Source organism: Leucoraja erinacea, chromosome 12, assembly GCF_028641065.1.
Source record: "Leucoraja erinacea ecotype New England chromosome 12, Leri_hhj_1, whole genome shotgun sequence".
Lineage (NCBI taxonomy): Eukaryota > Metazoa > Chordata > Chondrichthyes > Rajiformes > Rajidae > Leucoraja > Leucoraja erinaceus.
Window position 1 is genome coordinate 22,387,519 of NC_073388.1, and position 16,093 is coordinate 22,403,611.

The window sequence follows — 16,093 nt, forward strand, 5'->3', positions numbered from 1 at the left end:
GATCTTGGAATTCTATTATAATCCATATAAAATTCCAATGGTTTGTATTATCAGACAGGGAATATAAGATTCATCATTTAACACAATTAGACTATTTGGAAGTACAATTTACCTTCTTATCAAAAGACTAGCTAAATAATTCCTCTGTTCACTATTTGTAGGATACTTGAAACCTGAAACTGTTCTTTCTACTTCTCTTTGGAAATCCATCTTGTATAGTAATCAAGAAATAAAATGGCCATTTTTATATTGTTTTATATGCTGCAAAAGTAAATTGCTCATTTAGAAAATAATATCTGAAGAGGATACCCATGATTTTAACTGTGTGGCACCTGTTTAGAAAATCAGGTCAATTAATATACTTATCATTCAAGTTATAATTCAAACGTAGCTGATGAAGCAAAGTACCTGAATATTTAATGTTCCATTGAATATACATAAAACACATAGCTCTGGTTTTCATTACGATATTTTCATTAGTGCCTGATATTGTATATGAATTTAACAAAGCAATTCTTCACCTCGTGTATGCATCCGTATTCACCAGTAGGAAATTAGCTACAAAGTTACAAGCACTTAACGTATTTGTCTGAAACTTTTGTACTCTGCTGTTTTAACGGAGGCACTAACCCATTTATTTTAATCTTGCCTTTGTTTCCCACTGCAGTCTTTTAGGACCATATTGTAACAATCCTTTAGTGTTACATGTTTTTAGAAACCAAGGAGAACTGCCTGTGGCACAGCAGATTTTCTAAACAAATGGCATTTGGCTGATGGATCTAGATATCATATTGCTAAAGCAGATTGAATTAACTAGTGTACTTAGCTATGTAATTCTGAATTCTGGACAAGTTCCCTTGTTCGTTCTAATCTCCAAATTCTTTGTCTTTTGCATTTTTCCTTTTCATTGCATGTTTGACTTTTTTTACCTGGCTTTTAAAACATTTAACTCTTAGTTACTGTAATGAATCAACTCGAACATACATCAAGATACAACACAAAATCGCCATATCTAACGGGTGGCCTGCAAACCCGTCCGGCCCGTGTGCGGTACGAGTCCGCCTCACCTCCTTTCACTTGAGAAGAGATACCGGGGAGGGAAATGGGGAAACGACCGGCGACCCGACAAGCAGAGAGGGTGACGAGATAGGCGAGCTAGACGTCAAACGCCATGGGGAGACGATAGGTGGCAGTGGGGACGCGGGACTGACTGTGGGAGGGTAAACGAAACGCGAGACATCTGGATATGGAGTCGGAATGCTGCTGGGACCACTGCTTTGTGGCCCTTGACAATAATTCCGTCCTGTAATACTAGTTCGTCGCAAACCAGGAAGTATGGGCGGATTTCGAGCCGGGTGTTGTGTTGTTTGTCTGGCCAGCCGCACCAGACAGCAATTGTAAAGTCTCATCAGCAGCCGTGTGTTCTGCTAGGCTGCTCAAACAATCAGTTGGCACAAACAAAACCTTCATTACTGAGAATTGGACCTGTTCAGAGAGTTGTTGTTCTTTAGTTTTGCGCGGGGCTCTGGATAGGTGTCGGCTATGTACATGTCTTTGCCTTTCTTATAGACGATGATGAAATCAAACCGTTGCAGTTGCATCATCATTCGCTGTAGTCGTGCTGGGGCAGCGTGGATGGGTTTGTTCAGAATGGTGACCAGCGGCTGGTGGTCAGTCTCGATAGTCACAGACTTACCAAAGATAATGTCCTTGAATTTAGTGCAGGCGAAAACCACTGCGAGCCGTTCCTTTTCCATCTGAGCGTAACGCTGTTCAGTGTCAGTTAGCGTACGGGAGGCATATGAAACGTGCTTGAAATCTCCATCGGTAGTGGTCTGCAGGCACGCTGCGCCTAGCCCGTACAGGGACGCATCGCAGGTGAGCGTTACTGGTAACTCCAAAGCAGTAGAGAGGCACACACCTCCGGGGGGGGGGGGGGGGGGGGGGGGGGTCATTGCGATGAACAATGCGAGCATAATGAGTGTAGTCACGCTCGAAAAGATGCCAGGGTTCAGCAATGTCCGAACCGAAGATCGGAGGATTTGGACGGCGACATGAATTTGCCATGGTGGAGATGATAAATACACAAAATAATCAAAAGAAAGTAAAACCCGATAAACATGAGCGGAGTGGGCAAGATCCACTCTCTGACACCGTGTAATGAGTCAACTCAAACACACATCAAGATACAACACATGTTTATTAAATCTACTTATAGCAAGGATCTGCAGACATTACATGTCCAAGCTGCTACTCAAACTAACTAGCATAAGCAAGCCCTTGATAATATGAAGCACATAATAGGTGGAGTCACTACTAACAAACACTATAATTGGCTAATATAAAATAGCCAATCTACAGTTACCATAGCCTTTCCGTCCTCTTTCATGTGTTTAAAGGTCCAAGCCAAACATGATCATACCTCGTCTGATTTACCAAATGCACTTTGTTCTGTTTTGCTGATGTCCAGGATTATCTGCCCTGTCCCATTCCCTGATATTTAACAATAAAAATAGCTGATAGAATGTGTAATGAAATGCCAAGGAAATGGGTATCAGAAGATAAGTTTACTGCCAATATCTCAAGTAATATTATAGTAAACAAGGATATCCAGTGTTTAATGGAAATTGTCATACAGTCATTTAAAATTGGGTCAATAACCATTCAACGGTCAAGGCAAGATGACATTCTTCCTATTGTTATACAAGCCAAGAGTCAGTTCTGGCTGTGCCAAAAGATTTTTCATAAATCATATTTGTAACTTCATAGTTTTATGCTAGAGTGTTTTTATTAGCATTAAGGCACAACACATAATCCTTTGACCGCATCCGCCTTCTGAGTCTTCACATGTCCTAGCTTGCTCTCCAATGCTAGATAAACAAGGCCACCCACGTAAACACCATTCAAATCCTAACAGGCATGACTGACAAGCAGATCTTAGAAAAAGCTTTTTAAACATAATTTCATTGCATTATATCTTTGATTTTATTTTTTGGCATTTGGACATCAAAATATAGATAACATAAATGTGGATATTGGGTGGAAAGCAATTTGCTAAATAAACATATCAATATATTTGAAGATTCCTTAAGAAATAACTATCATTGGAGGCTAGAAAAATTGAAAGGTGCTAGCTACATTCATGGAGAAATGCATAATGTAGTAAAAATGTATTTAAAAAAAAAAAAGTTCTGTAAGGATATGCAAACAGAAATGTAGAAGGTATGTGTTAAATGTGTGTGGGCCTATATTTCTGTATGTCCTCATACTTGCTGCATTAATGTTTGGGGGCATCAATGAGTTCATTTCTCGCTCTTCTAAACTCGAGACAGTATGTGTTCAGTTAGTTTAGTTTAGCGATACAGTGCGTAAACAGGGCCTTTGTCCCCGCACATTAACACTATCCTACACACACTAGGGACAATTTTACATTTATACCAAGCCAATTAACCTACAAACCTGTATGAGTGCGGGAAGAAACTGAAGATCTTGGAGAAAATTCACGGGGAGAATGTACAAACTCCATGCAGACAGAACCCATAGTCAGGATCAAACCCAGGTCACTGGTGCTGTAAGCACTGTAAGGCAGCAACTCTACCGCTGCACCACCGTGCCACTCTAAGTTTACTTAACTTCTCTTATTGCAACAAATGCACCATCCCTGAATCAATATGGTGATCCTTTACTGTAATTCTACATTTACAAGCATATCATTTCTTGGGTAGGACAAATAAACCTGTGCAAATTACCCCAGATTCACCAAGGTAAACTCTATTTAGAGCAAGACGTCTTTACTTTGGTACTCAAATCCTTTTGCAATAAAGACCAACCTACCATTTGCCTATCACAATGCTTGCTATACCTGCACATTAACCTTCAGGAAACTTGGGTTCCTGTGAATTACAACACTTTTCAATCTCTCATCATTTCAAAACTACTGTCTGTTTCTGTTCTTGTACCAAAGTGAATGATGTTGCACTCTTTTGCACAGTTTCAGACTGCCATTCGCATAACTCTGCATTCCCCTGAAATAGAGGTCTAATTTTCCACTACAGCACAGACGTTGTATGGTAATGTGCATTTTCCAGCGAGCCACAGTATTCAAAGGGGCTTTGACAATATTTCTGCATTCCAGAAACCATATTTCCACAGATTAGTAAAATCAGATTAACCACACATTGACTGTCATCCTCTCTCAGGCTATCAACATTAATAATCCTACTCTACTGCTTCACAAAGGTCCTTGCAATTGTTCAATTGATCCATAACATAACCACCCATTACATGATGGTGCGATCAAAACTTGACTACCGAAGCTGAGGGCTGCTTGATATTGACATCTGCAATCATTTCCCCTGCATGTGATGAGTATTTCATCAATTTGACTGCAGCCATTGGAGGAATACTGTCTCGGAGTAGGAAAACAAGAAAAGCCTTTAAGGCTATCCACTAATACTCATTTGATATTTATAAGCATTTGATCAGGACTGAGTATATAAATATAATTTGGAACATTGTTAGGTTCTTGGATGGGTGTCAGATGCTAAGATAAGCATCTGCAGAAGGGAAATCAAATGATAACTGTGGTGAGAATCTTTTTTGTAGTTATCTTTATTCACTCCTGGTGTGAGTTTCTGTCATGGACCAGTGTTTTCTGTTTGTCCCTCGTTGTCATTGAAAAGGGAGTAATGGGTTGCCTTCTTGATGTGCTGCAGCGGTTGTGACAAAGGTTAATTTTGTAAATCCTGACAGGCAACAAGGAATAAAAGCAAGGATATTTTTCTAAGCAGGAACATGGGTGTATGCTTTGTCAATGACATGTGCCATAGACAAAGTTGCTGCAAAAGATGATGTACCCATGTAATTATTGTCCTTTTCCTCTTGGTAGAGGGCATGGACTTTCAGATGTTGCCTTAAAAGCCTAGCAAAGTATTTGTTCGTGCTGTGTAGAATGTTTGAGGAGTTTAATGAGGATACCAATCAGAAAGATTACTTTTTCCTGGATTATATCAAATCACTGCATGTATAATGGAAGTGTTACCGCTCTAATTCCATTAGCTACAAAACACGTCATGTTAAAACTGTTGTGAATTGCAAGTGGAATTCCAAACAGATTGTCACATGTTGAGTAAATTGAAACTGCGTCAAGTAGCTCAGTGTGGTGAACCCTCTCTTTTCTGATACCTTGCTGTATGTTACACTGAAGGCATGACCAGGAGTCACTAATCAAATTGGAAAGGTAAATCCAGAAACTAACCATGATTTGTTCCTGTTCGCTGTCACATCCATATGTACAGCCAGTCAAGTAAAAAGGCATGAATAATGAATCAACTCATCCACCATGTCAATTTGCATTCCTTGTACTTCGATTTTGAATGCCCTGCTGCCATTTCTGAGATTATTTTTTGGTCTTGGGTGCAAATGATGTCTACCAAGCAATATTTATTGCACATCTGCATTTGCCCTAAATTAAAATGATGGTGGTGTTGGTGATAAGCCTTTTTGAACCTTATCCGTCCATTTGGCAAAGCTAATCCCAGTTTTTTGGGGGTTTTTTTAAGCCAGGACCATTGACCAGCAATGATGACTACATGTTAAACATCAGCAGCAAAATGTAGGCCAGTATAGCATTTCAGTCAGGCTGGCAAATTAATTATTGTACCATCATACTTCAGTTCAAATAAGTAACATGCAGGACAAAAGAAGAAACTGTCTTGACTTCATGTACGGCATCACTAAACTGTCTAGGCTTTACAGTACTGGTTAAAGTCGGGATGCATTTGTGGCAAACAATGTATTACTTGGAGTTGATTTAAACAACCAGTTTCGGGTTGCAGTTTCAGTCCTGGAGTAATAATCACGTCCCCTTTCGTCTGATGCCAATATCTCATACCATGTAAGACAAACTGGCAGGCCTCACTTTAAAATGTCCTACAGGTTTATTTTAATTAAAACAGTAAATACCACCTGACAATCAGACCAGAACTCACTTCTTCAGTGTGCTGTTGAAATTTGTGTCGGAAACCTGCTGAACCAGATTTCATTTTGCCTCATTCATGTTATTTCAGGCAATGCTGCAATGTCAGTGAACTGTTGACACTGAAGTAACAGAAGTGGTTGCGCTTTGTGGAAACCCCAACTCGCCTGGGAATAGAGGCACTGATTACCTCACGTTTTATTCTGTTTTTACCTGTTCTCAGTGTGCTGCTTTCTTTTCGTACATGGTCAAAACAGAAATGGTGGTTGAAAAATAGATCTCCAACTATCGGGCAATTTAATGAACTATTGACGCATTGAGTATAAATTACTTTCACAATGCCTCGGATTCCAGTCTGATAATCTCTCATAAATAAATAGAAAGTGGAAAACCTTAAGGGAGTAACATTGCAGTAAACCTAGAAAAACACCTTACTTTTGCAATTGTAGTGGGGAGTGAGTAGTTGAAGGGAAAGAAAATACCTCTTTGGAAACTTTAGATGTTCACAATTTCCATTGATCACACAGTGTTCTGTTTGTTGTAAAACATAGTGAAATGAGAGATGTTAATGGGAAGAATTCCTGCACAGTTAACCCTGAATACAAACTTTGAGAACAAGACTTACAGACATGAGTTTATACCTTTGGAATTAGGAAGTCACCTCTCATGTAACATCTCACAGATAAATTAAAGCAAACATAGGGAACATTGGAAGTATGCACAAAATCAGTTGGCATCTGTGGTGCAAAAGGATGCATTTTGATTTATATTATGTGCACAGGAAAAACAGTCTGAAGAGAAGTGTGTAATTTCTCACCTCGGGCAATTAATAAATGGATGCAGTAAGAAATTAATAAAAAACAAAGGCTCGTTTGGCGAAACCTACAATTTTATAGGGTACAATGAGTACTTTATCTGCCCAGTTTGCTTTTCATTAAAGAAAATGCATGAAACTTAATCGGCATTAAATTCACAATTAGTTGTTGACTCAGACTGCAAAAATAAATATTGAGTGCAATACATTAACATTTAAAATTAAACAAATAAATGGACTTTTAAAGGAAAATCTAGGTGTTGAACCTAGCCTTTCTCTTTGCAGCTGCTGGGAGATTTGGTGAATTTAGTTTCTAATCAAATGGAAGTTATTTTGATGAAGTCATGAGAGTAGGCATGCTAATTTAAAACTGATTTAAACCCGCTGCCTTTTACCTGAGATTAACTGAGTTTACCAAGAATAAAAAGTGCTTGAAACAAAGAACTTCAAGTTTAATATTGAAGTGGTGTGCAGAATTGGGGTATAGTTTTCCTTTGCATATCATTTTTTCTGAAGATGTGTAGTGTACTACCTGGTTTGCAACAGGATACCGAGTTGGATGATCAGCCATGATCATATTGAATGGCGGTGCAGGCTCGAAGGGCCGAATGGCCTACTGCTGCACCTATTTTCTATGTTTCTATAAAGTTGTAAGATTCTTCAAGGACTGAGGGAGGAAAGGCTCAGGTTCTTGGCACCGATAATCCTGGTAGAGAGGGTCCAGCTGAGAAAAAAAGTATATTTCGGTGGTGCAGATGGATAAACATTCTCACCTTCCTCTCTTTCTCCTGGTCCTTTTCTATGTAGCAACAGCTGCTGGCCTCCCTAACTTTATCTTCCATTCTTTCTACAAACCAAGGGAAATCCCCTTGCAAAATCTCTCTGACCAAGCACTTTCTTTCTCATAGAAAGTCGTCACAATGGAAGTGTAGTTTTATCTCTTTTTACATGAAATCCTCAGAATTTTCATGAACACTTGTGATAGAGCTTTCCAATTAACTGGACTTCCAAAATGGCTTGGATTCTTGCTGGATAATTTCAGGTGGAAGTTGAATTGTTCCCAATTAAATGAGTACATACACAAACACATTTCCAGCAATGAATATTAAAGTTCTCTAATTACAGAAAAGTTACTGTAATATTACATAGGCATATGTGCAGAATGAGACACTTTCATGAGCATTGAAAATGTATCATGTGGAATACTTCGAAGATATCCCTTCGTCAAAAAATATTTAGTATATTGAAAGCTTTTTACAGTTAGTGAAATTAGATATTATAGCACAAAATATTATATTAGGCTCTGGAGCTTGACCGTGACATTAGCTCAAATTTGGACTATAATAATGGTGTAAAAATTATAATTGGCCTTTATCCTAAAAATGTAAACTACCTGGGAGAATTGAGGAAATCTCCCAAGATTATGCATGCTGTAATCTTAATACAAATGCATAACAAGTTTGGAAAATTTCCCCAATTTCTACCTCTAATCTGAATTTGAATTCACGGTGAAAGAATATCGCCACTTTTCCTTTTTTTTTTTGAAAGTCTTTGAAATGTCGGAGGGATTAAACCCCAATTCTAGGCTCAAGAATTGTTGTGGTTTCGATCAGTAAATTAATTCATTAGCTGAAGAACCATTAACTGTGTGGTTAGCAATCACATTTCAAAACGTTTTTGATTGTCTATGTCTGGAGGGTGTACTTCTAGAGAGGATGAGTTATTATCAACAGACCTGTCAAAAGAAACAAGAGGTCTAATTAGTTCAAGGAATTCTCGAAAGAATGGAGGTTGGTAATGGTTTTGTAAGCACCTAATGAAGCTTTAATGAAGCCTGCTGAAGTGAACGAACAGCTCTTAATCACACCGTTAGTGCAAGACCCCAAGAGACAATAAAGGAATCCCTTCTTTGCAATACTTTTCCCCTTAGATTGTACTCTATAATTATCCCATTGTAGTTCAATGCAATAGAATCAACATGACTAACAATGTTGAGTTCAAAGAGTTACGGTTGCAACTACAAAATGATTTTGCTCTGGAATACCTAGTGCTATAAAGCACTATAGTGTTTATCAAATTTTATCATACTCTTAATGTTTGCTTCGTAAGTACACAATTTGTTAGTTACAACGTGACTTGTCACGCAACCGTTTTAATCTCACTTTGGTGCAGTGGAATCGCTTGTTAATACAAAGTTAGGAATTTAACTTTAACAGGAGATTAAAAAGAAAATTTTGCTGAGATCAGGTGAATCTTAACAGTTCTTGGGTAAAATATTGAATGCCAGAAGATAAGGGAGTAGAAGAATGAGAGGAAAGTAGATTGCCCGTTTCAGTGGCAAGAGGCCACCATTGGCATGGGTCTCCATTGGTGGAACATGTGGTACGGTGTGCTGGAGGATTGGTGGAGGCCACAGTCACTGATGATCGGTCAGCCACTCCCCCATGTGTTACTACTTCTGCTTGTCAACTGTTTATGTAATCTGTTGTTTGGATGAGTCCTTTAAACCTTTCCTTCTGACCTAGCACATATTGGCAAATATAAACAGTACCAAAGTTGTCTTGGACCTTTTGTTGGCCATTTTTATAATTATTTATTGTTGCTGAAATAATTGCTATAACACATCAAAATGGATAAAACCTTTTATGCAAATTATTATAAAAAACCATGTTTGGTTTTAGAAATGTACAAATGAAACTTGCCTCATTCTTTACAAGTAATAATAAAAGAGCGTGGCAAGGAAGAGTCAGATAAAACATTTTTTACCAGACCTGCGGTTGCCTATTGATCGGACCATACGACCGGCCGAACCCTCGAAACGTAGCCGATGCACCCATCTTCTGACTTGAAATTAAGATAGTTACAGCAGGAGCCTCCAGCTTGTAAACACACTGGAGGTTATAAGCCATCCATAATTAACTTTCAAACAGATTATTCAGTTGAGTAGGAGAAATGGATATTGCTTTGTACATAACATTATGTAAACATGAAACTGATCAATTTGAAAAATTCTTGTAGAATTGGGACAGGATGTAAACTAGAAGGAGCTTTGTACCCATTACAAAGGTGGCAATTATGATGGCCACAACAGTGTGCTTTTGTTCTATCATAATCCAAAACAATTCTAGATTAGTTTCATATTCATGGTTCAGAATCTCCTTTCCCCAAAAAATTTACCCAGGCTGCTCGGGTCTGATCTCATGGAACAAATTTATTGGTGCATTATACAAAAGTCTGAATGAAATGGACAGCTGTGACTTACTAACTTACACAAAACAATAGCGAGCATAGCCTGTAAGCTGGATCATGTGGAATGATGTTTTTTGTGTGCTGTGTGATCCAATTTCAATGAAAACTGAAATGTTACTGAAACTCGTATCTCATGTGAGATTGCACAAAGTCTGCTTTTTTTTTTCATTCCAGTTCCTCTCTGCATCTAAAACTAATGCATGAGGGATATCAAATACTGTGATGCTCAATAACTCTGGGTAATTTATGCAGAGGAAGCCCATGAAGTTTGCTCTGATGTGATTTACCGGCGTGACCCCAAGCCAGTTCCAGGTTGACACTAAGAACATGATCGGGTAGTTCCACTTTAATCTGTCTATTATCTTGTGGACCCCATGCCTGATGAGTAGTGTTTCACCCAAATCACTTGTTTCGCCATTCAAGGTCTAAGCATATGTGCAAACCTTTAAAAAAAACAACTCAACTAGACATTTTGTTGTGAGAATGTATCCCAAATGGTTTTATGTAAAAGTTTTAGGTTTTAGGTAAAACTATTTGGGAAGATCAATTATGAGATACATTCTCACCATAAAATGACAATTCAAACCTTTTCACCCCAAAGCATGTGTAAATCTGACAAATATAAATGGTTCAGCCAATAGGGTGGTTGCATTAGGATGGATGGGGTCAGATCAGTAGTTGGAATGGGGTAAATGAAGGTTGAGTAGAGACGTACCATCAATCATTACAGAGTAAGATCACTAGATGTGCAGTTGATGAACATCGGAGCGTGATTGAAGGTCGGTGGTGTGACAAGCGGTCTGGATAAAACGTCACTAATTAGGTATGGGGTCTACAAGACAGTAAACAGCTTAAGGCAGAACTACCTGAATCAGGTTGCTCTTGTCAACTTGAGCCCGCATACTGAAAATTAGATGCCATTTTGAGCAGCTGTCTTCAACTGCACTAATTCCTTGTGAAAGTTTCAAACCACATAGTACATTTGAAATTTCTGCAACAGATTAAATTTATGGTGTACTTATTTTCCCAATGGATTGCCTTGAGCAATGGAGCAACAGCAAGGTACCAATGATCATTTGGGTCATTAGTCCTCCACTGAAGACATCCATTCTCAAGGCCTTGAGTGAAAAATTGAATGAAAATATTCTGTAAATAACCTTTTTCTGAGGCCATGTTCAGAGATGTGGAAAACAACAAAACACACTACAAACAGGCTGCAAACATTCATTAACACCTGCCTTAGGGGAATAGTTAACATCTGGTAGAGAGACAAATGTGGACCTGTGGAAAAGAACAAGCCAGTTCTTGAATTTGATGTACAATGAATTTGACGTACAAATTCGATGGAGAAAATGGAGTTGGATTGGACACACCCTCAGAAAACCTGCCACAAACATCACCCGGCAAGCTCTAAAATGGAACCCCCAAGGAAAAATGAAAAGAGGTCACCCCAGGAACAGCTGGAGAAGAGGTGTCCAGACAGAAAGGTCAGAGTAGCCTCGACTGGGGAGATCTCGAAAGAACTGCCAACAACCGAGTGAGGTGGAGGACATTTGTCAATGGCTTATGCTCCCTAGAGGAGCAAAGGGCTTAAGAAGAAGATGTTCAAGAGACCAGCAGCCACGTGACAAAGCTGCAACAAGAGATGGGGGTAAGAGACCAACTCTTGATGTTGTCAGAGAGACGGGAAGAGGGAGACAGGCAGACAGACTTGGTATTTGGCAGGATTGGGTCCAAGAGACTGGCAGACACACTGTGTTATATTCATTTCTCTGCTCTTTGAATTGTCTCCTGGAAATAAAATGAGTTAATTCTATGGCAATGATGCAGGAACAAGAGCGTTCTTGTTTAGTTTAATACCATGAAATCAGGGTTTCTACTCCCTATAATTAAACAGTCATATCTCCTCAGCAACAATTTCATAGCCAATAAATTCTCATTTAATAGGAGCTGCACCTCCTGCTAATGTAGCAAAATCATTGGTTAAAATTGAAAGGAAGGGATACCTATGACTTTTTAAGGGGGTTGACCAGCCTGCGGCCCCAAGTTTTGGTAATCAGACGTGAATACCAGCTACTCCAATCCATCTATGCTTACAAATTAAGCCCAATTTAATTAAAACAATGATCACTCAAGACTCCATGTCACGGATCTGTCTGATCCACAAATCAAAAAGTTTGAGCCACCTGAAACCACTGAATCCCACTTAAATACCACATCAAACATAATCTTTAAATTAGTGCTATAAATCTTATTTGTTTTGTTGTTGAATATTTGCATTATTACTAATACTAGGAGGACCTAATTAATCATACATGATTTGAATAGGACTTCCACCACCACAAATATATATTAATTTAATCTGTATGACTGCTCTGCTACAGTCATGCATTAAAATAACATATTTCACAATAGTAAGAATGTAAATGCAGTTGGACAAAGCAAGAAGTTTCAGAATAAGTTGTGAAATAATTAATAGGTTTGTTGATAACAAAATAACCACCTACTTGGTCATCGGTGGTTCTTTCATGGTAAATGGGTGAATATAGAGGAGCTGAGGCGAGATGGATTCTCCTTGTCACATGCAACCCCCAGGAGTGGGCTGTAAACTATAATAGAGTGGTGACTAAACCTCTCCCATAATGACCCTGCAATGTCTTCACAGTCTTTCACAGGAGACTAGGCTTGTGACAGAACTTTTTCTCCTCTCAAAGCTGGGAACATCCTGGTTAAATGTTTTTGAAGGTTTGTTTTTATATACACATATACTTAAAATTAATTGCTAATTAATTTCTATAAATCATTTTTAAGCTATTCAAAAGTATTCAAAACTTTTTCAAGTCAAGAATAGAACCCAAAACGGAATGGATTATATTTGGAATAATAGGAGAAGATACCAATTTAAATAAAGATCAAAATGTTTTTTTAAATTATGGGTTAATAATTGGAAAGAAATTGATACTTAAATTTTGGAAAAATACAACCACACCAACTGTTAAAATGTGGATTAGGAATATGATGGACATAGCACGCCTTGAAGAAATGAGACTCCGACTAATAGATAAATATGACCAATTCTTAATGAGTTGGTCTCCTTTCATCGACTTTTTGGAATCATGTGATGCAGCGGTACCGTAAGGATTGCTGATTTCAGTTCATGACGCGGATAGATCTACATCTCCGAATACAGATTTGAAAAATTCTCTTTTAAGGGGCCTTCTCTTCTATTTCTACTTTCCACTTTCTCTCTTCCTTTTTTTTTATTTTTTACATACACACTTCACGTTTTTCTACTCTCTACCATCTATTTTTCCACTTTTTCCCCTTTCTATTGTTTTCTTTTTCTTGTCCTGCTTACTTCCTTCTTATAACATAAAACTAGAGGTTGTACATAGAATGGATTACGGTATTACATAGTTGGCACCTAAAATTAGGTGTCACTGTACTGTTTTGTGCTGTATTAACTTCTAATAAAATAAAAAAATAAAAAAATTAAAAAAAATAAAATAAAAAGTATTCAAACCTAAAAAATAAAATGTTTTAAAACACACTTATTTGAAACAAAATAAGAAAAAAAAAACTCTTCCCCATAATCTTCAGTTGGGCATACCCATTCAAAGAATAGAGGTTTTGATTTCATGCCAAGTCTGGTGGAAATCCCAGCATGGTCATACTTCCTCTCTGTACACCATGTAGTCCAGTAATGGAGTGGAGTGCCAGCAGCTATCACTCAGCAATACAGGGAGCTCATGCAAGTCCAACATTTGCTTATTGGGGAGCAGCTAAATACAGCTAGTTCCCTTCTAATTCATTGACCACAGTAATATGATTTGTCTCCATGCATTTGATGGCCATTCAGCTCAACCAGTAGGTTCTTTTAACCTCTCACAGCCCTGACACCTCATTTGACAAATATCAAATCTGTTTTTGGCAACTCGTGGTGGGACAATTGTATTGTCTTACACAAACTAGAAATGTTACATTCACAGCTCCTGTGGAAGTCAGAAAGTGAAAGTTCGCGACTTTCAACTAATTGCAGAGTTCACTTCAACAAATACAGTGTGGATTCCACACCAGATTCAATTCACCTGCTCTAAGTGAGTTTGAGTAATTAAGAGTTTTTCAAATGTTATTTAATTTTTCTTAATACATCTACATTCTGGGATATTGCTATAAATATTCTGGACTGATAATGAATTGTTCGATAAATCAGTACTTGCATTGCAGAAATCAAATTGCATGGAAACGGTGTTGCCCTGAAGTGCTCGTATCAAGCACTCATACCAGTCTGACAAGCTATCCAAATTAGTTGCAAGCCCAACAAACAGAAAGAAAAAAACAAGTTTATTTTTCCCTCATTCCATACTTACTTATCTAGTTCTGTTTGCTTTATTTGCTGATAAGCTTTAAGTGCTGGGCAATGCTGAGCCATACTGACCAGTGTTACACTTGGGTCTTGTGAAGGGCTTATCTCTCTGATGATTTAATAGCTGATTTAGTCACGCTTTGATAACACATTGCTGAAGTATTAAAGACCTCTTTATACCTCATCAACACATTCTGATTGTAGAAAAGAAACCATGAATAATTTGGAGTACAGTTTGTGCTAATTCTAGAGGCTACACTTCATGCCCCATCCGCTGCTAAACCTATGTTTGTCTCTAATTACTGACATTGCTATTCTTCCACATGTTTTGCCAAATGCGGATTTAATATTTGCTCATGGTGAGCAACAGTTTCTTAAAAATTAGTAACCCCTCAAAACTTCATGGACAGCCATGTCAAGTCAAGTCAAGTTTATTTGTCACATACACATACGAGATGTGCAGTGAAATGAAAGTGGCAATGCTCGCGGACTTTTGTGCAAAAGACAAACAACAAAACAACCAAACAAATTATAAACACAATCATAACACACATATTCTTTTACATAATAAATAATGGAAGGAAAAAGGTTCAGTAGAGTTAGTCCCTGGTGAGATAGGCGTTTACAGTCCGAATTGCCTCTGGGAAGAAACTCCTTCTCAACCTCTCCGTTCTCACCGCATGGCAACGGAGGCGTTTGCCTGACCGTAGCAGCTGGAACAGTCCGTTGCAGGGGTGGAAGGGGTCTCCCATGATTTTATTTGCTCTGGAGTTGCACCTCCTGTTGTGTCAGCATGATCAGTGAAATATGATATTAAGGATGTTGTAATCTCGCATGATCATCACGTCCACAGCCATGCATTTTCCAGGGGAGCAACACTGGATTGAAACCAAAAACAAGTGGCTGAAAACTCACTCCCAGTTAATAATGTTCAGAATGGCATACAGTCACATCTGACTATTCAACTCTCCAAAATTCATTCCATTAGCTAGTGGAGCTGATGCCTCACAGCTTCAGTGACTTGGATTCAATCCTAATCTATGATGCTAATTGTGTAAAGTTTGCAGATTCTCCCTTGAAACGTGTATATTTCCTCCAGGTGCTTTAATTTACATTTAGCTTTATTATGGTCACGTGTACAGTGAAAAGCTTTGTTTTGCATGCTATCCAAGCAGATCAGATAATTGCCTCCCACATTGACAGCTAGGTGGGTTGGTAGGTTAATTGACCACTGCCAATTGGTTGCAGTGTGTAGGTGAATGTTGATAACTGGGGGAATTGATGGGAATATGGCAAGAATAAATTGGAATTTGTACAGAGTAATGTTGATGGTCAGCATAGATTTGGTAGAACAAAGATGTTTTTTTGCATGAGCCTGTAACCATGATAGAAACAAAGTACAACCCACTGATGTGGTTCAATGGTACTTTATTGATCACAAGTACAGTGACATTTTTTTGCATACAATTCAGTGAAAAATCTTACTGTACATTAGAACAATCATACTTCGATCCAAGAGTGTACGAATATTAGATTACACTCAGTCAGTGCACATACGTTGTACCAGGGATGAATAATGGTCTCTTGATTCTATTTAGTTAATGCAAAATAGAGGATTTTATTGCAGAGGTTTCAGAGGAACCAGGACATGGGTGAAAGTAATCGGTTTGCAGACAGCCTGTTAATG

At 38.3% G+C, this 16,093-nt stretch overlaps 1 protein-coding gene across 2 annotated transcripts in view; it reads left to right on the forward strand.

The window, feature by feature from the left end:
* klf5l (Kruppel-like factor 5 like) overlaps window positions 1-16,093 on the forward strand; it is a 53,313-nt gene that overhangs the window by 24,300 nt on the left and 12,920 nt on the right. The gene's annotated exons all lie outside the window — the stretch shown is intronic.